At 34.7% G+C, this 25,091-nt stretch overlaps 3 non-coding genes across 3 annotated transcripts; 1 reads left to right on the forward strand and 2 right to left on the reverse strand.

Moving 5' to 3' along the window:
- Nucleotides 1–5,614: 5,614 nt before the first annotated feature.
- Nucleotides 5,615–5,753, reverse strand: LOC126781509 (U4 spliceosomal RNA). Its single transcript, XR_007670673.1, has one exon. It is a non-coding gene; the product is annotated as a U4 spliceosomal RNA (small nuclear RNA).
- Nucleotides 5,754–8,876: 3,123 nt separating this feature from the next.
- Trnah-gug (transfer RNA histidin (anticodon GUG)) lies at nucleotides 8,877–8,948 on the reverse strand. Its single transcript has one exon. It is a non-coding gene; the product is annotated as a tRNA-His (tRNA).
- A 12,950-nt stretch (nucleotides 8,949–21,898) lies between these two features.
- Nucleotides 21,899–21,970, forward strand: Trnah-gug (transfer RNA histidin (anticodon GUG)). The gene has a single exon. It is a non-coding gene; the product is annotated as a tRNA-His (tRNA).
- The last annotated feature ends 3,121 nt before the right edge of the window (nucleotides 21,971–25,091 follow it).

A 25,091-nucleotide genomic window follows, 5' to 3' on the forward strand; every position in this document is an offset into this window, starting at 1 on the left:
ATCTTAATTTTTTAATTTTTTGTTCGATAACTATCACCGACCCAAATTGTATCTATCGTAGGTAAATCGTATATAAATCTTAGTTATCGCAAGAATTTACCCATATTTTTCAAGAAAGCAAGACAAGTCACTGTGGTAGGGCTTTGTGCAAGCTCGTCTGGGTAGGTACCACCCACTCATCAGATATTCTACCGCAAAACAGCAATACTTGATATTGTTGTGTTCCGGTTTGAAGGGTGAGTGAGCCAGTGTAATTACAGGCACAAGGGACATAAAATCTTAGTTCCCAAGGTTGGTGGCGCATTGGATATGTAAGCGATGGTTGACATTTCTTACAATGCCAATGTCTAAGAGCGTTGGTGACCACTTACCATCAGGTGGCCCATATGCTCGTCCGCCTTCCTTTTCTATAAAAAAAAAAAAAAAAGTACATCGGAAATCTTAGTTGAAAATTTTTAATTAAGCAATTATATGTATTCTAACCTATAAGCTCTCTCAACATAATATTTTAAAGTACTTCATAGGTTTCATAGGTTTCTTCATAGTGCTTCATAGGTTTGTAATAAAAATTAATCATTTTATCACAATTAGGAGGCTTTTATATTATTTTTAAATCATATACACGAAGTCAAAATAAATAAAATGTTAAGTACATAATTTAACATTTAATTTACATTCAATACTTTAAATAAAAATATTCATGTATAAATTAAAAATCTAATAAGTTCTGACCGAGGAATGGTGACAATAAAGCTGGCAGCATTTTAACGTTTAATTGCAATTAAAAATCCCTGATCGAAACATGAACGAACCCTCTTGATGGGCTTGCCAGTGGAGGCATTAAGACAGGGTGATATGACTTTTCGTTTTCTGACACAATTACTCCAAGCTCGAAACTCCAAGCGTTTCATCTGATATTTTATAAATATCACACTCCGATTAATTAACCGTATCTATTTGTGAGTGGAACTTAAACAAGCGTAATCTTTAAATAGTTGCAATTTTAATTAATTGCTCGTTTGAACGGATAATTAACTGTACATACATAATGTTTGCGAGCAAATAATTTAGAATGAACTAATATTTGTAAATGTATGCATGAAAGTTTTTACTGAATCTTGAAAATTCTAATTATCCATCGTAATATTTCATAAAATAGAAACGAATAGATTCATTACTAATATAAAAGTTTAGAAATTCACTTCTTTCACAATTTTTTGGATGTTTATTAATAACCGCCTAGACTAAACGGTTATTAAGTAAACAAAGTAGTTTTTTTAGTTCATTTACATAGTAATTTCAGTTCAATTCATTGAAATATATTGTAGGTAATTTTTTTTATAGTATAGGTAGGTGGACGAGCTAAAGGGGCATCTGATGGTAAATGGTCACCAACGCCCATAGACATTGCGTTGTAAGAAATGTTAACGATCCCCTACATCACCAATGCGCCACCAATATTGGGAACTAAGATGTTATATCCCTTGTGCCTGTAATTACACTGGCTCACTCACCCTTCAAACCGGAACACAACAATACCAAGTACCGCTGTTTTGTACTAGAATATCTGTTAGCTTGCATAAAGCCCTACCACCAGTGAGGTGTGAGTGATGTGAGTGAGGTTAAATATAGTAGTAAAATTTTAACATTAAAAACTTCAAACAATAAAAAATAACTCTTAAAGCTATTTATTTTATTTATTAAGAAATATATTTTTTTAAAAACTTACTTCATTGAACGCATACATTAAGAATATTTTAAGAGTATATATATGCCACTGAACTCTTGAGTTATTTATATTGGGATATATGTAAATGATATTTATATATACACAACTTTGCTATAACAGCAACCCACTCAAAGTATAAGATTATTTGTACCTAGGAAAATTGAAGGAATCCCAAGAGTCAAAAAACTGTATCCATATCAACGTCCACCCAACAAAGGCTGGGACAACGCTTGGATACACATATGTTACAAATAACAAAGGTTTTGAAAGTTGAGTAAGATATATGAAGTGATAAATGCCAGGCGAAACCTTCAGAACTATATTTAGTTTTAATACATTTTTCATGTAAAACCTTTTTGTACACCTTTTGACCAACAATTTGAACGATTTTGTACCAATTGGAAATTGAGATTTATTGGGAGTAAAATTTGATAGTACAGTATGATGTACTTGTAATGTTTCAATTGAGCCGAGATGAGACGACGCTTAGAGGGGTAGCATGAAAGTTAACTGATGATACAGTTTGAAATCTGAGAAACCACTGTACTTAATTCGGGCTTATAATTCATCTTGTTGATGAAGTAAGACAGCGAGGAAGCTTGCATGCGTCAAATAAAATACTATCAAATATTAATCTGTGTCGGAACAGCGTGATGGAAAAAGCTTCAAGTTTTCTCCTTAAATTATTCAGCCCAGTACAAACACAAGCAGTTATTTAATGTTTGAGTAAAACTATCTGTATACAATTACGATAAGGTTTTTTTCCTTAGCGTGTTGCATATTTTTGAATACTTTTAATGCTAAAACCCACTGGCGTCGCTTGTTACCTTTTCAATGACTGTTTGAATGTTCATATATTTGATGATGTTCGCGCTCCGACTTTGGTTGTAAAAATATTCTTGACTACAGATGTTTCTATGTATTGTATATGACGCTGACAGTACTTTATTTTATAAGGCTTTTTGGGTAGAGTAAATATACTAACAGAAGAATGCGGTTTCAAATTAAGTTTTCTATACTTCTGTGTCAAAAGTTTTGTCTAAATATTTTGTCGTAAATTTTATATGAAGAAACAAATAGCTAATCGCGCTAACTAGAAGAGAAGTAAATATCTTCCACAATTTTGTTGATTTTTTAAATATAGAATTCGAATGATTTGAACGCTTTTTAGTCGAACTAAAGCGTAGTTGTGACAAGTATCAACAAGAGGTAGTTTCATAAGCGTAGTTGTGACAAGTATCAACAAGAGGTAGTTTCATATTACAGAAATAGTAGATTTTCTTTGCCCAGCATTGGGATGCAACGTTCACAAATACATTGTTTCGCTGTAATATTCTGGTTTCTAAGCTATAGTAACCGTAAGTGCTATCATTCTCATCATACACAAGATACTGTAGAAATTTATTGCCCATAAAGTGAAGAAAGTGCGTCTCATCCGATTTATTTTATGACGTAAGGCATCACACTTCATTCTTAAGCACGTTAAGTATGAAAGGAATTGATATCGCTTTTTTATCTGCGTATGTCTATTTATATTCACTTAACTTTACCCAAAGTTTATTACCTATCTACCTTCGCTCATATTTATGCATTACTGGTGGTAGGGCTTTGTGCAAGCTCGTCTGGGTAGGTACCACCCACTCATCAGATATTCTACCGCAAACAGCAATACTTGATATTGTTGTGTTCCGGTTTGAAGGGTGAGTGAGCCAGTGTAATTACAGGCACAAGGGACATAAAATCTTAGTTCCCAAGGTTGGTGGCGCATTGGATATGTAAGCGATGGTTGACATTTCTTACAATGCCAATGTCTAAGAGCGTTGGTGACCACTTACCATCAGGTGGCCCATATGCTCGTCCGCCTTCCTATTCTATAAAAAAAAAAACTTGTTTTGTATGGCTTAGCGCACATTTACTTATATGCTTATTTTAAATCAAATATGGTAACCCTTTGACATACGTTTTATAGTCAGTCCTCTGCTCAAAGGTTGCCGAGAAGACATCACCGATTCAGAGATAAGAACCCTTGTTGCTCGTCATGCAACTTATGTTAACGCTTATGTATATATTAGTTATAATCTTGATATACATTAAAATAATATATATATTATTTACATTGAAATCAAAATTTATAAACATTTGACAATTACAATTATAGACCAATCCATGATTTCCTACTTTATTGCTGAAAACTAAAAATAATTCGTAATACCTTCAGAAATTGATGGTAGGGATTTTTACAAGCCCTCCTGGATCAAGCAATCACTAATCTGATATTCTAACCAAACAGCAGTGCTTAGTATTATCGTAATTCGGTTTGAGGGTTGAGCGCGCCAGTGAAACTACAGGCATAATTGACAAAACACTAAGATTTATTTCCCATCTGGTTACGTCTACCTATTTTATAAAAACTAAATAAACACAACAAACAAGCCCGCTTTCGAATATATAATATTAATTAATTATTAATTTCTATTTTCGAAGTCGAGATGGCCCAGTGGTAAGAACGCGTGAATCTTAACCGATGAACGTGGGTTCAAACCCGGGCAAGCACCTCTGAATTTTCATGTGCTTAATTTCTGTTTATAATTCATCTCGTGCTTTTCGGTGAAGGAAAACATCGTGAGGAAACCTGCATGTGTCTAATTTCATCGAAATTCTGCCTCATGTGTATTCCACCAACCCGCATTGGAGCAGCGTGGTGGAATAAGCTCCAAACCTTCTCCTCAAATAGGGAGAGGAGGCCTTAGCCCAGCAGTGGGACATTTACAGGCTGTTACTATTAATTTCTATTTTACATTTGAACAAGTCATGATACTATTATATTAATGATTAATGAATAATAATAAATCTATACATCTTATCTTTTTAACCAGAAATAAAATTGTAATACCTGTCTGTGATTTAAAGATTGAGAGTTCTTTCCAAGTTATTAATAAAAAATAATCATTAGTTCTATTATTATCCTTCGTAATCTTATAAAAAAATGATTATATGGGTGCATTCGAACCGCTTAGTCTTTATTTCATTAAAATCCATTTAGTCTATCAAAAATTTTCGTATATATATTTTGCTAGCTGACCCGTGTCCACTTCGTTGGGCGGTAAACATTTTTACTAGTGATCTATTGGCCGAACATTAATAAAATCGTCACGCTTATTTGATATTTTAAATTATCTCATAAACTATGCCACCAAAAAACAAACTGTAAAAAATTAATTTTATCTAAATAAAATATCTTTGGTAATAAATTATTTTTAAATAGATTGATGTTAATGAAAAAACCGTCTAGAAATATCACTCGATAGATTACGACACGGTCACGGTTCCATACCTATGTCGTATTATCTCTTAACCTTTCGTCCAAATTATATGTAGTAAAAAGGGAAAAGTTTTTTGTTTTAATCACTTGAGACTATAAGTTTACTTATTTTGATAATAATTCATATTAGTTAATAATATGACCAATAAACGTGACAACGCTTTAATTTTTTTTATAATATAAAAAACAACTTTTTGAGACTTAAATATAAAAGTTAGCCATATGCTGTCGCTGACTTTTTTGTAGGTATTGTCAAGCTTTACAACTTTTTTCTAGAATTCAATCATATATCTCTCATCGTTAAGGCAGCGATCGTAAGAAACGTTTTCTTTTGACCGTTTTTCTTCGACTTACCGTGCAAATCCAACTACCACGAAAGAGTCTTGTCATTTTTCGGATTAATATATAGCCTATGATACTCAAAAATAATATGGCTTTCTATTGGTAAAAGAATTTTCAAAATCGGTTCAGTAGATCCAGAGATTACATACAACAAATAATATTAGAAAACACTCAATATACGCTTCATGTCACTTCATATGAGCTTTTAAAGAGCTTATTAGGCCTTAACGGCCGTTCAAAAATTGCCATAGCGGTCGGTATTTCACGACCACACGGCGGGGTATTGGTAAAGTTTTCAACTAGCAATAATCGCACCTCGGATTAACCTCATTGGTTACGATATTGCCTCTGCGCAAAGTTAACTTGAACTACGGAGCGTGGACGTCTTATATTTTTAAAGTGAACCAAACGATAGCGCGATGTAACTAGACCGTAGCGCCATCTGTTGAAAAACATTCGTACTAATGTTGCGACTTTTACTGCATATGTATTTTGGTGTTGTTACTTGTTATTCGATTTTTAAGTATGACTTTTTTTATGATTTTATTATAATGTAATATTGAGATAGTTTTATATTCAATATAAATAGCGTAAAATTTTAGTCAGTACTGAAGACATCGTCGACAGATGAGATATATTGCTTCTTTATTTTTAACAAGCGCTTGTGGCCCGCGCCGTAATCGAAAATCCAGTCAAACGGGATAAAAAGGTAAAAATCTATTTTGCCTGTGATAAAACTTAAAGAAATAAGTAATATTCACAACAATCCCAACTTTTCGTTTTCTATAATTAATGCGATTATTACTATTATTAGTATTAAAGATAAATGGATATATATATATACTGAATTATTTTAATTCCTCCTTATATACTATATTAGGTGTAGTATATTTCCATATGCTAGGTTTTTTTTGGAATTGACCTGTTGCTGTTGGACCAAATGGCCTCGAGAGCGACGCCGGGTGGGGGGCGAGTCTTTACTCAGCCGGATGTTGGGAGCTCACTTAAGGGCTCTTGTGAGGCCGAACCTCGACTTAGGACACCGTCGACGTCTGGAAGCAGGACACTATGTACGCCAAGGCCCCCGTCATGCGTCTATGCGCGGACGGGTTATAATATAAAAGGGACCTCGACCCCGTCGGCGGGATCGGTGTGTGTTTACTCTGTAAACAACGATATTTATATTTGGCATGACTTACACGTGACATACTACTGGGTACATAAAGTTGCTCATGGGTAAAACAGCAACAAGTAATAGAATAAATTACAACTTATTCTTGTCTAATGAAACTATATATAAGGATAAACTAAACAATTTTATGCAAACTTTATTAAACGCTAATACTTACGAAAACGTTACCTTATTGAAAGTAAAAAGTAATAATTAAAAAAAAAAACTTAATAAACCAACAGAAAAACATTTATTAAAATATTAAAACTAATAGAAGAAATATGGTATGTAACATTATTGAAGTTTATACTAATAATGAAAGTAATGAAAAAGGTACTCCGAAAAATCTGGACACTGCTATTCAGAAATTGGCGTATTTAGCACAACGCCATCTATGAGCATATTAAAACAACAAAAATATGTACGTTTTTATAACTTCTAATAGGCTCAACCGATTTTGATGAATTACAGATTAAGCGGAATAGTAAAATACAAGAAGTATTTAATAAATCAGTAATTTCAATTTGTAATTTTTAACACTTTCAAAGATTAGCCAGGACAAATTTTTTTATTGTTTTTGTTTTCGTAAGGCGCAAATAGTCAAATTAACCTTAAAATGGAAACCACAGACAGTCAGTTTAATTTTATTTATTTGTATATATACTTGATGACATTGTAGAAACATCAATGTTACGATGAGATATTATGAAGCGACAATCAATTTAAGTGGCAAGTTCCTTCGAAAATCGAGTTACAACAGAGATGGAAGCGCTTGCTGAAGCCCCGAGTAACGGTGCTGCATCTACATACACTATAATTATGGTTCATATTTGCGGCTGATGGTAAGTGGAAATGGTAACTACCGCCTATAGGCAATCTCGCGGTAAAATAATTTTACCATTCCACTCAAATTCAATCTGCTGTTACACTTGCTAACTCACCCTAAAAATCGGAACACAACAATACTATTGCTATAGTTTGGCAGTAGAATATCTGATGAGTGAGGGGTATCAACCCAAACCGGCTTGCACAAAACCCTACTCAGTAAAAAGTTAAGTCTTTGGTGGTTAAAAAAATATAAAAAAAAAAAACATCGAGTCACAACAAAAAAGATGTCGCAGATCATTCGAATCGAATCATTCTGTAATTGCAATATATTTTGCTCGATTTTACAAATGAATTCATCAATTATTACGAACCTTTGTCAAGAGGGAGGAACCCGCATATTGACAAAATTTCACTCCCAATTATTCAGTCGTGTGGATCGTAAACAATACGCGTCGAGTCAAATTAACTTTATATTATTATATCAGACGAACATGCGACTGAAACGTGACATTCGTCTCGTCACGTAGTCGTGAACAGAGTTAATGGTTTAATAAGAAATTTGTTTATTTCAAACACACTGTATAAAACATTACAAAAAAAAATTATATTCAAAAATAATATTCATGAGTACCGACTGTGAATATTTTTAAGCCCATTTTTTTTAGTTAAATATTTTTAAAAGCGGGTTCTATGATATCTAACAACAGGTTCGTAATTTATGAACTATATTTATATTAAAAAACAAATCCAATGTTACGATTTGTTCCTATGCGGTCAACCGAAATACTGACCGCTCATTATTTGCTTAAGCATTCTGAGGAGAACCGGTCTCTCCACCGGGATATGGATGTTGGCGATAAATAATAAGAATTACAGAAATGTTATTTATAATCTATATACATAAGTATATAATAAAAACACAACTTTTAACTCGTTTTTTATGTTTTACCAATATTCTTTGAGATATGAAGTCTGAACCGAAGAAATAAGCTGAATACGTTTCACAAAGCGGAAAAGACTGATTTCAATATCGAACGACGATCGCTTTATACAAAAGTTACATCTAAGCACGTGAGTTTTGTCGAAGAAAACAAGTACACACAGACAGTTGAAAAGTATAACATATTTAACCACTGGACTATGTTAGCCGCTAAACTAATAAACAAAATTATTGAATTAAAAATTAAATTAATAATAAATATATAATAAAAATGTATTAATAGAGTTAATTACTGAATTAAAAACCGCTTTATGTTAGTATCAACATGATGTAGTTAATAAATTACGATTGATTCCTTAATTTTGTTACATCGAAAAAGATTGTGTCCTTATAATTTGTGTTCATATTAAATTTAGGACAGACAGACAGTAGACGCAACGCTTGAATTCTATTATTTATATGGATCACATAGAAAGCGTATCAAAACAAATATAAAATTTCAATAAAATTATAAAAATATAACTCCGCCGCGACAGCTGTACGCTGCCGTGACCAGGATTCGAACCTGGGTTACTACGGCCACAACGTAGGGTCCTAACCACTAGACGATCACGGCTATCGGAGCGTTGGAAACGTTTATGAAAATACCGTTCACTTGACAATTTACCCCGAAATCTCATTAAAAACACAATAATTTCAATAAGATACGCTCGACCGAGAAAGTGTTATTGAAATGTTTGCGTAATAGACTGTTCTCCAGCCGTAAGACGTAACTGCTTTTTATAAACTCACTGCTGTCGTATTTCGGCAGAAATCACACAAATATTATCATCTTAGTACATAAGCCCTATTGTATAAAGCACCAATTAGTTTAGTATCACGAATGATCAAAAAATGTTTTTTTTTTATTTATAATTTTTATTTTATTTTATAAATACTCAAGTATTTTTAAGCTGGTTAAAATACAGGCAACACCTTAAAGTAGACGTCAAATGGTGTATATTTGAAATAAAACTTTTACTATAGCTTAATTATACCTAATTTATAGTTTATTTGCGGATGATAAATATTTTAGACACTACTTTTAATCACTTGTTTTTTTTTTTAATTTTGTTAATTCAAGTTATACATATTTATACCTTAACAACATACATACCTCATTATATTAAGTATTGTATTACATATAACTAAAACCAAAATAGGATTACTAGGACGATATTTCCGCGTAGTATTATATGGTCCGCATATATTATACGGCTTTACTTATAAACGTTTTTCAGCGGGTTATTAGTTAAACGATGTTATGTCTTCTTCTTTCGAATGACAAATCAATAATGACAGAAAGAGATGAATCACTGTTTAACTAAACAGCCGCTAAGTAACGTTTTAATTAATGTTCTTTAATTGTATTTTTTTTAATATTTAATATACATTTACTCGGATGCTGATATATAATAAACAAAAGACACAAAACAATAAGCGTATGGTTAAAATAACATAATCAGCTATTTCTAGTTACGTTGTGTTTCAAGGATACATAAAGAATACATACATAGAATATAATCTTTCATTGTGTTTGTAACGCAGAGGCAGCATAAATACTAAGAAAATAAGTTGCTTTGATAGAATAAATTCCAATTAAGATTCCGTACAAAAGTGTATGGAATATTTTCAAAGGAATGATAAGCCGTTTTGACGCAAAGCATTATTTCGTTTCTTATACAAGATTCGTTACTCATCCGTAAAATGTTGACAACCGACTTATATTAATATTTTGATGTGTATTCTTGAAATGTTATAATTATTATGTTCAATGTCACATGTCACCTTCTGACATTTCACGACTGTTTTCTGGGGTTAGTTTCGAGTTTGTTCTTGCAGAACAGCCCTCCTATTTTCATCATGAAGACGTTTTCCTTTATCATGGAGAATGATATAAATTATAAGCACAATTCAATCACATATAGTCAGTTGTATTTGTGCAAGTTCAAACATGTTATCTTTTTTTATAAAATTGATAAACGAAGAACCAAAGGGACGTAATGGTAAGTCGTAAAAGTCGAGTTTAAATGTAAGGTTTCAAGTTATTTTATGATAGTAGTATATAGTACATGAGACATAGACAATAGCGCTATAAGTGATATTAATCCATCGCCAATGCGCCATCAAACTCGGGAACTAAGATGTTATATCTGTGCCTGTATTACACTGGCTCACTCACACCTCAAATCGGAACACAACAATTTATACTAAATATTGCTGTTTGGCAGTAAAACATCTCATGAGTGGGTTGGGTGGTATCTAGCCAGACTGGCAGGGTTTGCCAAAGCCCAAGTACCGTTTATCATTTAACACCAAATACATATGTATATGAAAAACATATAACGCATTCGTTAATATTGTTTTAAGAATTCATAATAATGTATTTGATTTTAATATGTATATTCATATAAACATTATTCAGTCTTGTAATGTATGAATTATGAAATATTCTCTCAACGATAAGCATCGGCTTACAGAATGCAATCAACCGTTATTTTATTTTCCAATTAAATTCATTCACGTGCTTGAAGGTCCTTCGAGCTGGATCAAAAGCTAAATTGCTTTACCAGTGCCGTAAATTACTTAAACAGTAAAAAACATTTTTGCATTAAAAATATTAGTTGGGATTTATGCTTGCACGAATCGAATCTGGTATCAAATTACATTTTTTTTAATTTAATATTGTACGTAAAAGTAAATAATAAACGTGACTTACATTTTTAATACGTTTTTGGCAGTGTTTCTTAGTATATATATTTAGGCAAGGCTGACTAGTGAGTTAGCTAGTATAATAACAGGTACAAGAAACATACACCCACTGTCTGAATAAAATATATTTTTAAAAGTAATCTAATATGAATATAAATATCAAACACTCATATTCAAAGTTTTTTAAATATAAAATTATGCTGGAATGTTTTAATTCAAGTACTTAATTTGTTTTTGAGAACTTGTATATATATGATGTATTTCGAGATTAACTTCTGAAGAAATCTGTAAAAATTATGAGACTTAGATTTTTTTTGTTAGGTTTTAGTAAGCAATGGAATTTGTCTTATAATTATAATTTAATTGTCATTATACATTAATTATTTAATACGTTCTTAAAGATCGGCAACGTACCTGCAAACCCGTGTTGCATGCCCATGGGAATTCTTCAGGTGAGCCTCCATCCGTTTGCCTCATCTCTTACATATTAGATTGAAATGCTCGCGTTTAAAATCTTAACTATGAAGAAAGTCGGGAACATTTTCTAGAAAATATTCTACCATTTATTAGTCGAAGTTATTATAAGCATTGTGTTAAACGAAAATGCTGTTATTTCACGATGATCAAGTCTGATAGCCCCTTAAAATTACAATGCGGTGCAGTCTGCTCGCGCGAGCCAAACGCTAAATATTTACATTCCCTTGTACATAATGATGTTTATCGCTTGGCAAGCAGAACTTAAGTTCGTCTTCATCATACTAAATGTTAATCGTTAATTTGTCTCGTGAACTATCTACTACTATCATAAAATAACTAAAAACCTTACATTTAAACTCGACTGTTACTATATAATAGGGACATAAATTTCATTATCATCTTAATTGTTATGTCCGTATGTATGTCTCGCATAAGTCGTAAAGTTTAACGCACCAATAAACGTCCTACATCGAGAACAGTACGTACGTAAACAAGTTTTATGTCTGTTACAGCTGAGCTATGATATCCTACTTTACTAAGAAATAATAATTTGATATAATTATAATATTTTGTCATAATTATTTGTTTGTATAACAATAAATTCTAAGCTAATTTCATTAAGGTTTTCGGAAGATATTAACGTTCTAAGTTGTTTTACGAAATGTCGCACCGATTAATAACAAATGTCGAAGGCCGTTCGGGAATAAAGCGTCAACTCAGTTACATTGAAGTATTACCAATATTACTCAAGCAAAGAATTGAATACATACGGAATATTTTTCCGTTCAGGCGTACTACTTTTATAGTAGGATTGCAAGTGGTCACTATCGAATATAGACATTGACACTGTAAGAAGTATTAACCATTCCTTACGTTACCGATGCGCCACCAACCTTGGAAACTAAGATGTTATGTCCCTTGTGCCTGTAGTTATACTGACTCACTCACCCTTCCAACTGAAAAACATATCTGATGAGTGGGTTGTACCTACCCAGACGGACTTGCAAAAAGCCCTACTACCGAGTAAAAAGCGTTTCGGCCCAATACCACTAATTTTAGTAGTAGTAAATTATTGAGCAATTTTCCTAACGATAAACAAAAATATTTTGAAATGCCGTATCGTTTGAAGTGTAAATCAGCCGGGTTATTTTTCACAGAGATGAAAAACAACTTTTTATTTTTATTAATTCTGTTTATAAATTTCATACTCCCAACTAACAAGATATGCTAATTATTACTTTTTATTTTTAACGCCAATAAATGATGAAGTATTGCCATTCAAACAAGTCATGCTGAAATTGTTGATTTTTCTTAGCCTCATATCATCATCATATAGATATTAATCATCATAATTAAGTAAATTAATCTGATTGTAATTTTTATGAGGAACGTAATCGTAGTTTTCTAAAGTTTAATAACAGTCGTAGAAACTCATATTAGTAATTGGGGCGTCAATAGCGCAATGCTTTACCGTCTGGCGATGTAATAGCCGCAGGTTTAATTCTGTATCCTTAGGCTTTTGGCGTCCCCACTCCTAACACAAACTATACGTTTAAATGAGAATATAAGTAATTCACATATAATTTATATTATATTTTATAAAATAATTTATATTTCTATAGTTAAATTATTTTTATTACTTTTTTTAACTTTTGTGCTGCACTTCATGTTGGTATTTAAGCCCGTGTGTTGGTGTTAACGAACAGAAATGAAGTTTTTAGAAATGCTCGTAGATTCCCAACTGTTCGACGTTTCTGTAACTCAATTGTAATTTAACTTGAATTTCTCGACATTTCAGATAAATGGGAATTTTTGTGTTACTTTTATATGTTAATATTATAATAACGCTTTAAGTCGCTTAGCTGCATAATCAGTATTTGCTTGCAAAATGATAAAGTAGTTTTCGTAAAGAAAGTACAGCCTCTATATACAGTATCAGCCTGTACATGTCCCACTTCCAGGGTAAGGCCTCCTCTCCTCTCTTTGAGAAGGTTTTGGAGCTTATTCCACCACGCTAATCCAATATGGGCATCTATATACCCCTGTGCTAAGCATAGGTCTTTCTCCTTAAAGGTGGATATACATATGTCATTGATCTTGCTCGATTGGTCGTAATCAATAAATATGCCGCGCGGAGACATCACACCCCTTGTGCTTTGTGTTTGCGGAGAAAATTCAACAGGTCAGTTCAGCACAACGCCTCGTCTCGTTTCAGTGAAATTAGTGGTTAGGTTTCCTCGCAATGATTTCCTTTACGAGATGAACAATTTGAACCCGGGTTTGAACCCACGATCATCGGTTAAGATTCACCCGTTGTAGCCTCGAAGCCATCTCGGCTGTACTAAGTTGTTGTTGTTGTTGTTTGTTGTTACTAACTTGTTATGTTGGCTAATCTTCCCCTCAAAAAAGGAGAGGAGGCCTTAGCCCAGCAGTGGGACATTCACAGGCCGTTACTTTACTTTAAATATAAGCCGAAGGTTCCCTTAGTTATGTTTATGTTCCCTGGTATTAAAATAAAAAGAAAAAAAAAAACCTTGTGATATATAGCTTGGAAAAAAAGAGCTTATGTTGTTACTCAATTTCTTAAATATTTAATAGCGATGAAATTGTTTTCGAAAGTTTAAAAGTAAAATTAAAATAGATTTATGCAGTTAAGTATAATTTTATATATAATATAAAGATATAAGTATTACTTAATAAAAATGTTAACATAGTTATAGAAGAGCTAACTTCAAATTATATGTCATATTAGCTAATCGCCCCGGCTTTGCATGGGTAGATAAGAATAAAAATGAATTTCAGATGATTTGCGTAAAATCCGCTCTTAGTGAGAGAAACTGTGTAACAAATTTCAAGTCAATCGGGCGGATAGTATAGGAAATGACATATAATATAATTTATATATAATATGGTATATGTATATCAAACATTCGCTTACCTTTATTCATCCGGCAATTAAAATGATTAATAATTACTAATACTAAATGTTATTTGAAGGTTTTTAAAACATTTCTTTTCTGTCTACGAAATAAGTTATTATTTTATCAATGCGTTTTTATTAAACATTTTTCCCCTTTGGCTATGAAATTTGATTATTTAGTGGAACGTTTTATATGACCGGCAGTTGTCATCATTCTCCCATAAGATGACGTCATCACATTCAATGTGTCATTTTCTATCATTGCTCGTTCGGAACCTTCTGGCTTTCGTGTTATTACATTTTCAATATCACCATATTGTTATGGATGCTTTGATTTTTTGATGTTCGCAGTGAAACGAAACGAATTTTTGTGACAAAAAACTTATATGTTTGCATGCATGATTGCGTTTATTTTTTTTCTCAATTAATTCGTCAATACTGTATTACGTATCAAGTTTTCTATATATAAAAAATATGAGCTTGCACAAAGCTCTATCACCAGGGGTTTGTGCAAGCTCATATTTTTTTACATTATTGATTTTTTTTCTATATATCAAATTTACCAAGATAGTAAATTAATTAATTAATGTACTCAATTTAATTTAATAAAGTGATATATATATATATATATATATATATATTTATATAGAAGAAGCTATTATATGCCTAAGTTTGGAGGAAACTATCAACATTAAACGCTTTGTAAAGCTTTGTTAAGAAACAGCTCAACCGTAATAAGAAAAATAAAACCAAACAACTCCAGCATGAAGTTATTACGTAAACTTTATCTTTAATAGGTTAAGCAATAAAAAGTTATTGGGTTTTTATGTCAGAAAATTCTCAGTAGCATCCCGGAGTCTGGAAGTTGGAAGTGTGTCAATCCGTGCCTCAGAAAGCACGTAAATCCGTTGGTCCTGCGCCTGAACTCTTTCCGGTCGTGTCGGATTGCCACCCCATCGGATTATGACGCACACACTTGTGCGCTATAATATTTCCTGCGCAGTTGGCTAATCTCTCTTGAGATTGTTCGAAATCGGTTTGGAGGACATTTTTATTATTATTATTAATAGGTTGAGATAATACTGCGAATTTATATCGGTTTGTGCAAGATTTAAGCAATATTAAAATCACCGTATTTCAGGCAAAACGCCGCGAGTCGGGAACCACAATGCCGGCTTGCAGCTGAGGGTAGACGGGAACAATGGAGCGACAGTACGAAGATAATATTTTTAGCGTACATTGTACAGCCAGAGTACGAGCAGATATGCAAATTAATTAAATAAACACATTAATTTTTGATGAGTTTTCAACGTCATCATATCAGACATTTCTTTGTTATAAATTATATTAGCGTTGTATTGCTGTGTCAACAGCTTAAGATTTTGAATAATACATAATATTATATTAACATGCCTGTATCCTACAAATGATCAGTCCTTGTCGAAACAAAATGTATTTTATTTAAGAAGGCTTTTAAAACCACTTTTGAATCGATCTTTTACAGAATTATATAAAATGTAAAGCTGCCACCGGTTCAGTATATAGATTCCGAGAATAACAGATAAGAAACTAAGTAGTTATACTCTTACCAAGTTTCAAATACCAAGTTATGTCAATCAAATACTTTTACAATTCATATAAATCTTGCCTGAAAGTCAACAAGTACTAACTCCTCGCTTTTTTATCATCTATATAATCTTGTGTTGCCATATTTATTCATGTTTTCAAGAAACTATTTGAATTTAATAATTAGTAAAGTTGAAATTTTATACGCAAGTTTTGTTGGTCAGATCAGTGGACATTTTTGCTTAATGCCAAGGGTCTTAAACTCAGACAAAGCTGCAGGCGAAAAGTAGTTAATAATGAATTTAATAAAAATTTAACAATAGTATTATTTTCATATTTAATTTAAGAGTGATTGTCAATATTTTTAAATGACAAATCGCTTACACTAACACCGCTACCGATCCATTTATAGCGAATCGCGATTTGTGCGGTGACTCGGTGTTTTACGATCCATCATAATAGGATAGCTTAGAGGACAAAGGCTTAAATGTTCGCCCAGTAACTCCTTACGATTTTCAGCTTTATGAATAATAGCTTAATGGAATCTAAATATTGAGCATTACAGTTGTAATTGTAAACAAAAGGTCATGTGACGATAGATAGGTTATAATATTCCACATCTGATTTAAATACCTTTCAAGGGTGATTTTTTTACCATTATGTAAATTAAATTTAAAGGTCTTTGAAGGCTTTTTCTATACGTGTATTGTTAAAATAAGAAAAAAAAACCTAAAGTGATGTTTGAAATAACCGTGAACATAACCCGATAGTCGACTTTATAATAATATATATTGTCTCGATGACAGAAAAATATAAAGCCTTATGATCGAACTAAATTTGTGCAGAGGGTACTTTACGCTACGATATAATCTATTTTATTGGTACTTTGTTCTGGTGAAATCGTCAAACCTATTTGTAACGATAATAGTTTTCCGTTGAAACTTTATCAATCGATTTCATTGAAGAAAAGGCACTATGAAGAAATAAAAAAGTAAAATATCAATCAAAATTGTATTTGATGAGACGAATCGACCTAAATCACGCTATCAAAGTTTTTCTAACAATTGCTATATATTGATCTTATATTAAATTGAGTTGTATCTTGTTATTCTATATCAACGCGTATAAACTTCCCTGTATATTAATTTTATTTTAAGTTAGCCGTTTAATATCGCGTCAAGAAATTTAAACAGGTATACTTCAAAAGCTATTTCATTTGTAATTATATAATATTGAACATTATGCTGTAATGTATAAATACATAGCAGTAAATATGAAATTGACAAATTCGAATTTCCGATAGATTTTAATGAAATCAATTGATAATTAAAATTCTATTTTAGTTTTATTTTGCTATTGCAATATTAACAATTTAGCAAATTCGTGGTTAAGAAAACAATGAATTCCTTAAAAAAACGCATTATTTGGGAGATTAATTTGTTAAGTATTAATATTTATCGCTATAAATCAATCGCGCTGAGTTACAGCTAGTTAAACCGTGGAGTACCGGCTTAGAATAGTACTCCCCCAATCTCATCCCGTGGGTGTCGTAAGAGGCGACTGAGGGACGGGGAAAAGGGGGGATGGGCAGCAGCGTCCCCCCTCCCATAAACATCTTACCCCCTACTGCGCTCGCCAACACGCCTGCCCAGCGCGGCGAGTATGGGCAAACCACCTCCCTAAATGGCAGATGCGCCCAAAAAAAGGCCCCCAGTTACCGGCTAGGCCCGACCAAGGTAGCGGTCGCGGTATCGGCAGGGCAGGGGGTGCTAAGAATCACCGGTTCACGGCAGGCTACCGTATAAAACGACTGAAAATGGCAACGTATAATGGACGCTCGATGAGGCTGGACCATCACCTCGCCGAATTAGAAGTAGAGTTAAGTCATATAAACTGGCATATACTGGGGTTATCTGAAGTCCGAAGACAGGGGGAGGACACGATAACTCTAGAGTCCGGTAACTTACTCTACTTCCGCGAAGGTGATAACCTCTCCCAGGGTGGTGTCGGTTTTCTAGTCAAAAAGGATCTCATTAGCAGCATTGTGGAAATCAGTAGTGTGTCGAACCGGGTAGCGTACCTTGTCCTAAAACTTTCCGACAGGTACTCCCTGAAGGTTGTACAGGTATATGCGCCAACTTCGACATACTCTGATGATGTGGTCGAAGCGATGTACGAGGACATCGCAAAGGCCCTCAACGACACCTCGAGGGCCCACTACAATGTTGTTATGGGAGACTTTAATGCTAAAGTGGGAGTACAAGATAGCGGTGAATCGAAAGTCGGACCTTACGGCTTGGGCTGCAGAAATCACAGGGGGCAAATGCTGGTAAACTTTCTCGAAGCGCAGGGGCTTTTTTTGATGAATTCTTTCTTTCAAAAGAAGCCTCAGAGGAGGTGGACCTGGCGAAGCCCCGATAACGTGACAAGGAACGAGATAGACTTTATCATCTCGAATAAAAGGCACATATTTAGAGATGTTTCAGTGATCAACAGGTTTAATACCGGAAGTGATCACCGCTTGGTTCGAGGCACTCTAAATATCAACTTAAAAGCCGAAAGATCGAGAATGATGAGGTCTACTCTCCGACCTACCATGCTCCAAGCTGCTCAAGGCTCCGAAAAGTTCCAAATGGAACTTCAAAATCAATTCACCGCGTTGGAAACCATAAGCAGCATTGATGAGAGAACCGACACGCTGGTCAAAATACTGCAAAACACATCCCGCAAGTGTTTTCCGCCACAGAGAAGAGACAACGCACCAAAACTCTCTGCTGAGACACTCGAGCTCATGAGAAAACGACGAGAACTACCATCGTTTTTGTCAGATAAGGCCTTAAACCGAACAATAAAAACGCTGACGCGACGCGATCTCCGACGCTCCAATACCCGTGCCATCAAGGCTGCGATTGAGCAAAATCGGGGATCGAAAGTGTTCGCTCGCAAGTTTGGGAGGCCGCGTCTGACAAAACTTAAAACTGAAAATGGTGGGGTCGTTACCTCTAGGCCTGAGATTATCGGAGAAGTAGAGAGGTTTTATGGGCAGTTGTTCTCTTCAAGATCGGATAAACCCATGGGAATCAGTATTGATGACCAGCGCGCCCCTCTTATGCGCCATTACTCCGAGGAGCTCCCGGTCGTTGACCAAGGAGAGATTAGGGCGGCTCTAGAACAGCTTAAAAACAACAAATCTCCGGGAGATGACGGAATCACAACAGAGTTGCTTAAGGCAGGCGGGACTCCGGTCCTGAAAGAGCTAGCAAGCCTCTTTAATTTCGTCATCCAACATGGCAAGACCCCGGAAACATGGAGCGGGAGTGAGGTGGTACTGTTTTTCAAGAAAGGTGATAAAACCCTCTTGAAAAACTACAGACCAATCTCCCTCCTGAGTCACGTGTATAAGCTGTTCTCAAGAGTCGTCACGAACCGTCTCGCCAGACGACTTGACGAGTTCCAGCCCCCAGAGCAAGCCGGCTTTCGATCAGGCTACAGCACCGTGGACCACATCCATACTGTTCGGCAGATTGTGCAGAAGACCGAAGAGTACAACCGCTGTGTATGGCATTTGTGGACTACGAGAAAGCCTTCGACTCCATCGAAACCTGGGCAGTGCTCGACTCATTGCAGAGATGTCATATCGATTGGAGATATATCGAGGTACTGAGATGTCTGTACAACGCCGCTACAATGACTGTCCACATCCAGGACTGTAAGACGAAGGCGATCCAATTGCGCAGAGGGGTGAGACAGGGGGATGTAATATCCCCGAAACTGTTCACCAACGCGTTGGAAGACGTTTTCAAAACGCTGGATTGGACTAGGTATGGAGTCAATGTAAACGGCGAGTACATCTCACACCTTCGATTTGCCGACGATATCGTCATCATAGCAGAGTCGCTGGAACAACTCACCGAAATGCTGCGTAGCCTAGGCGAGTCTTCCCGGTGTGTCGGTCTCGGCATGAACTTGGACAAGACCAAGGTCATGTTCAATAGGCATGTCGTGCCGGGACCGATATACGTCGAGGGCAAACCTCTCGAAGTTGTTAGTGAATATACCTACCTAGGACAGATTATACAAATCGGTAGGAACAACTTCGAGAAGGAAGCCGATCGAAGAATTCGCTTGGGATGGGCAGCATTTGGCAACCTTCGTCAAGTCCTCAAGTCGTCTATACCGCAATGTTTGAAGACGAAAGTCTTCAACCAATGCGTCTTACCTGCCATGACATACGGTGCCGAAACGTGGACACTAACTGCGGGACTAGTCCACAAATTCAAAGTCGCTCAGCGTGCTATGGAGCGAGCTATGCTCGGAGTATCTTTGAAGGATAAGATCAGAAATGAGATTATCCGGAAAAGAACCGGAGTCACCGACATAGCTTGCAAAATTAGCAGGCTGAAGTGGCAGTGGGCTGGTCACGTATGTCGTAGGACCGATGGCCGTTGGAGCAGACGAGTCCTAGAGTGGAGACCGCGAATCGGCAAGCGCAGCGTAGGGCGCCCTCCAGCCAGGTGGACCGACGACCTTAAGAAGGTGGCGGGCACCAACTGGATGCGGAAGGCGGAGGACAGGGAGCTTTGGCGCACCTTGGGAGAGGCCTATGTTCAGCAGTGGACAACGATTGGCTGTTGATTTGATTGATTGAGTTACAGTTGGCTTTCTTCCTATTTTTATTAAAATATTAAAAAAGCCGAGATGGCCGAGTTGATCGTGGGTTCAAACCACTGCATTTTCATGTGTTTAATTTGTGATTTTAATTCATTTCGTGCTTTACAGTGAAGGAAAACATCGTGAGGAAACCTGCATGTCTCTAATTTCACTGAAATTCTGCCACATGTGTATTCCACCAACCCGCATTGGAGCAGCGTAGTGGAATAAGCTCCAAACCTTCTCCTCAAAAAGGGAGAGGAGGCCTTACCCCAGCAGTGGGACATTCACAGGCTGTTACTTTACTTTTACTTTACTATGTAATTATAAGATTTTAGTGGCTAAAGCTAGGTGAGTAGCGGAAGTCTTCAACGGTTATAATTAAAGCCCTCGAGTTTGGGGTCGTTTGCTATCGTATATTTTTAACGTGTTCGATTTGTAACGATAAGAATAACGAAACCTGTATTGGAAAATGATTGAATAATATGAAAGAATTATATAATAAATATTAAATTTTGTAAGTTCAATAGCAAACTTGTAGAACATTTGAAATAATTTATGTGGCCTTCGCTTCTTGTTTTAAGTCAGTTCAAATCGTGTTAGAAGCAATTCTACTTCGATTTACGATTGTTTAATATTTTTGAAATTACCGAAGACCTCAATACTTTAAACCTACTGTTTCAAATTACGAATTGTGGAGAAATTAATATTTACGAGAAACTCTTTGGTGCATGCTCGGATTTGAGCGTGCGACCTCTGGTTACGAACAAAAAGTTCTAACCATAGGGTCATTTCGTTTCGTTTGTTGATAGTCTGACTAACGTGATAGCCAATATTACCTTTTTTTTATAGATTAGGAAGGCGGACGAGCATATGTGCCACCTGATGGTAAGTGGTCACCAACGCCCATAGACATTGACATGTAAGAAATGTTAACCATCGCTTACATCACCAATGCGCCACCAACCTTGGGAACTAAGATGTTACGTTCCTTGTGCCTGTAATTACGCTGGCTCACTCACCCTCCCTCCCATCCATAATACGATATATTTTTTGTTTTGTCACAAGGTAAGCAATAATAAGTATTTGATCGACGCAAAAAGTGTAATCTGGGGCAACTTCAATCACTCTTACGCAAACGCAAGTGAAAGTAAGTTTACAAACTGTATATTCTTTTCGATGTAGTTATCAGCGCTCCGATAGCCGTGATCGTCTAGTGGTTAGGACCCTACGTTGTGGCCGTAGTAACCCAGGTTCGAATCCTGGTCACGGCAGCGTTCAGCTGTCATGGCGGAGATATATTTTTTAAAACGTATATTTTATTTTATTAATCGTCCGTACGAGATCAGATAACACGGTGAATATACGAAAATATAGAATTAAAAAATACTCATTAAAACCCACTGTTCCCGAGGGTGAAACGCGTAATGCGTTTTTCCAGCGTAAAAAATGGCAAGGTGTGGGTGTGCCGGGTAAAATTATGAGATTAATATTATTACACACACAGGGTACTTCCTTTGTCATCTTAATTCATGGCGCATTGCCGATGTAAATAGTGGTCAACTTTCTTTCTTTTCTATCTTGAGACAAACTATATCGATGAAAACTATTAAAAGACCGATAATAATATTAACTTTATAAGTATTTATACCATAAAGAAAATTTGAAACAGCCGTAAAATAGATATTTTCAAATAAGTTCATATATAGATTGTAGTTTAAAAAAAAAATTGGAATTATGTACATTTTATTGTGCCATTATTTATGTACAGTGCAGTACAGTAACAGTCTGTAAATTTCCCACTGCTGGGCTAAGGCCTCCTGTTCCTTTTTATTAAGGAGAAGGTTTGGAGCTGATTATTTATGTGAACTGAACTAACTACGAGTTACCATAAGATAGAAAGTTGGTTGTCAGTGTTTCTGGAATAATAAATTATAAAAAAAAAAGCTAAGATAAATTTTTAAAGCCAATTAATTCCACATGAATGAAGATGTTACCTATTGTCTTACACCCTTGAATAGACACTCGCATGTCTAGAACATTCCATTTAATTATTACAGTTTAATTAACACGGGCTTGCGAGTTCTACGTCAAATTAATGAATGGGTTAAGTTGTGTCATCAGGTCACTGGGTTACTCCGAAAGTTTGTGAGATTAAAACCGTCTACAGTGGTTTGCGAATCTGTCCTACGTTCCAATTTAGGAAGATGGGTTTGAAAAATATATTTTTTTAAGTGGACTTCTCTCTTAATTGCTTATACTTAATGCACAGATTATTATTTTTAAACTTTAATGATATAAATTTATGATATTTGCTTTTTTTTACTTGATTTACGCTTAAAGTATAAATCCTTTCGATATTTTAAGAACGGATATACGTCATACATATAATAACATGTTTATGTGTTGCATATTTAAATAACGAAGTCGAAGAGAGCATTTGCGTGTAGCATTTTCCTCATTTTCATAACAGATACACAATAATTTCGTACATAAGATTTAAAGAACCCTAAAACGACAACAGATAAATCCGCGATGCTATATTTTCCTAATACAACAATTCTATGTATTTTATTGATAAACGATAAATCTATTTCTATATATTTGATTCATCCTTATCCAAATAAATAAGATATAAAATGTAACCTCTCTTTGGCAATAAAAGTTTGTAAATTCTTTGTAACTTTAACGAGTAGTTTCAGATATAAAACTATTGTATTAAGCATAAATAAAACGTTGGGTGTGCGGAAAGGTAAGGTACCTTCTTAGTGTATTTTGATCTCTGGAAGAAAAACTAATTGCATAAATAGATCTCAATGTAAAAAAATATAAATCTATTTAATTTAAGTCTCTAATTTCACGTGCAAAGTGGGAGTTCTAATTGTTTAGTGTGTCAAACTTCTTCTATATACATAGTATAAAATTAGTACTTACGACGTACTCGTGATCAAGATCAAATAACATTGTATTGACTGTTCTTTTAATTTTTCTTTTCGTTAATAGATGGCCCTAGTTGTATTTTGAATCGCGCTATAGAATTTTATTCCTGTAACTGTATCTGTAACATACCGAGATGGCCCAGTGGTAAGAACGCGTGAATCTTAACTGATGATCTTGGGTTCAAACCCGGGCAAGCACTACTGAATTTTCATATGCTTAATTTGTGATTATAATTCATCTTGTGCTATACGGTGAAGGAAAATATCGTGAGGAAATCTGCATGCGTCTAATTTCACTAAAATTCTGCCACATGTGTATTCCACTAACCCGCATTAGAGCAACGTGGTGGAATAAGTTCCATACCTTCTCTTCAAAAGGGAGAGGAGGCCTTAGCCCAGCGATGGGACATTCACAGGCTGTTACTGTACTTAAAGCTTGGCCCATTTAAAATGTGAGAGAACAGTAAAGCTATCAGATCCGCAGTACGTTTTTGGATAAAACTATTATTCAAAAAATATCACTGTACAGTAGTGTACTACTACTAAGTACTACTGAGTAGCCCAAAAAGATGTTGGGTTAAATTTTGCCAGCAACGCAATATAGGGCAGTGGCAGCGGATTATAATTAGTTCTTTATAAAGTTATAAATACATACAGCTTTATAAATTTACTTATAAAACACCAATGATAATAAAAGGTAATAATCTTTTTATTATCTGTAATCCTCGTTTCATTAATGCTGATGCCATAAAATTTGAATAAAAAAGATTGAGCGTAGGTTCTTGTGAAAACTTGGCGTAAAGGATAAATGAGAATTTTATGTACAATATTATCATACAATTTAATTCAAACTCGTTGGTAGCTTTGTTGTTGGTAGTTGAAAGCTCGTCGGTGTAGGTACCACCCACTCATCAGATATTCTCCTGCTAAACCGCAATACTTAATATTTTCGTGTTCTGGTTTGAAGGGTAAGTGAGCCAGTGTAACTACAGACGCGAAGGACAAAACACCTTAGTTCCTAAGGTTGGTGGCACATTGACGTAGTAAGGAATGGTTAAAATATCTTACAATGCCAATGTCTATGGGCGGTGGCCATCACTACCATTAGGTGGCAATTTCGCCTACCTATTATATTAAAAAAAAGGTTTTTGACACCCAATAAGACTAATTTATTGTATAGTTCAGAAACTATCAGTCCGATTTGGTTTTTTTTTTAAGTTGTTACCGTCCTCTTTTTATCAAAAAGTTTTCATATGTATCTTCAGGATAGAAATAGTAACCATAAATATCAACCAATATGAAATAGGCATACGTAATTGCATAATCTAAATGCAACACGAGTAAAGCAGATGGGGCCAGATTATGTCAGTTTTCAAGATATATCAGACTCGATTACATGTTATTTGAGTTTCTTTTTAAATTAACTTTTGTTCGTTATTACTCTAAAAACTTAAAA

Source organism: Nymphalis io, chromosome 3 (assembly GCF_905147045.1).
Source record: "Nymphalis io chromosome 3, ilAglIoxx1.1, whole genome shotgun sequence".
Lineage (NCBI taxonomy): Eukaryota > Metazoa > Arthropoda > Insecta > Lepidoptera > Nymphalidae > Nymphalis > Nymphalis io.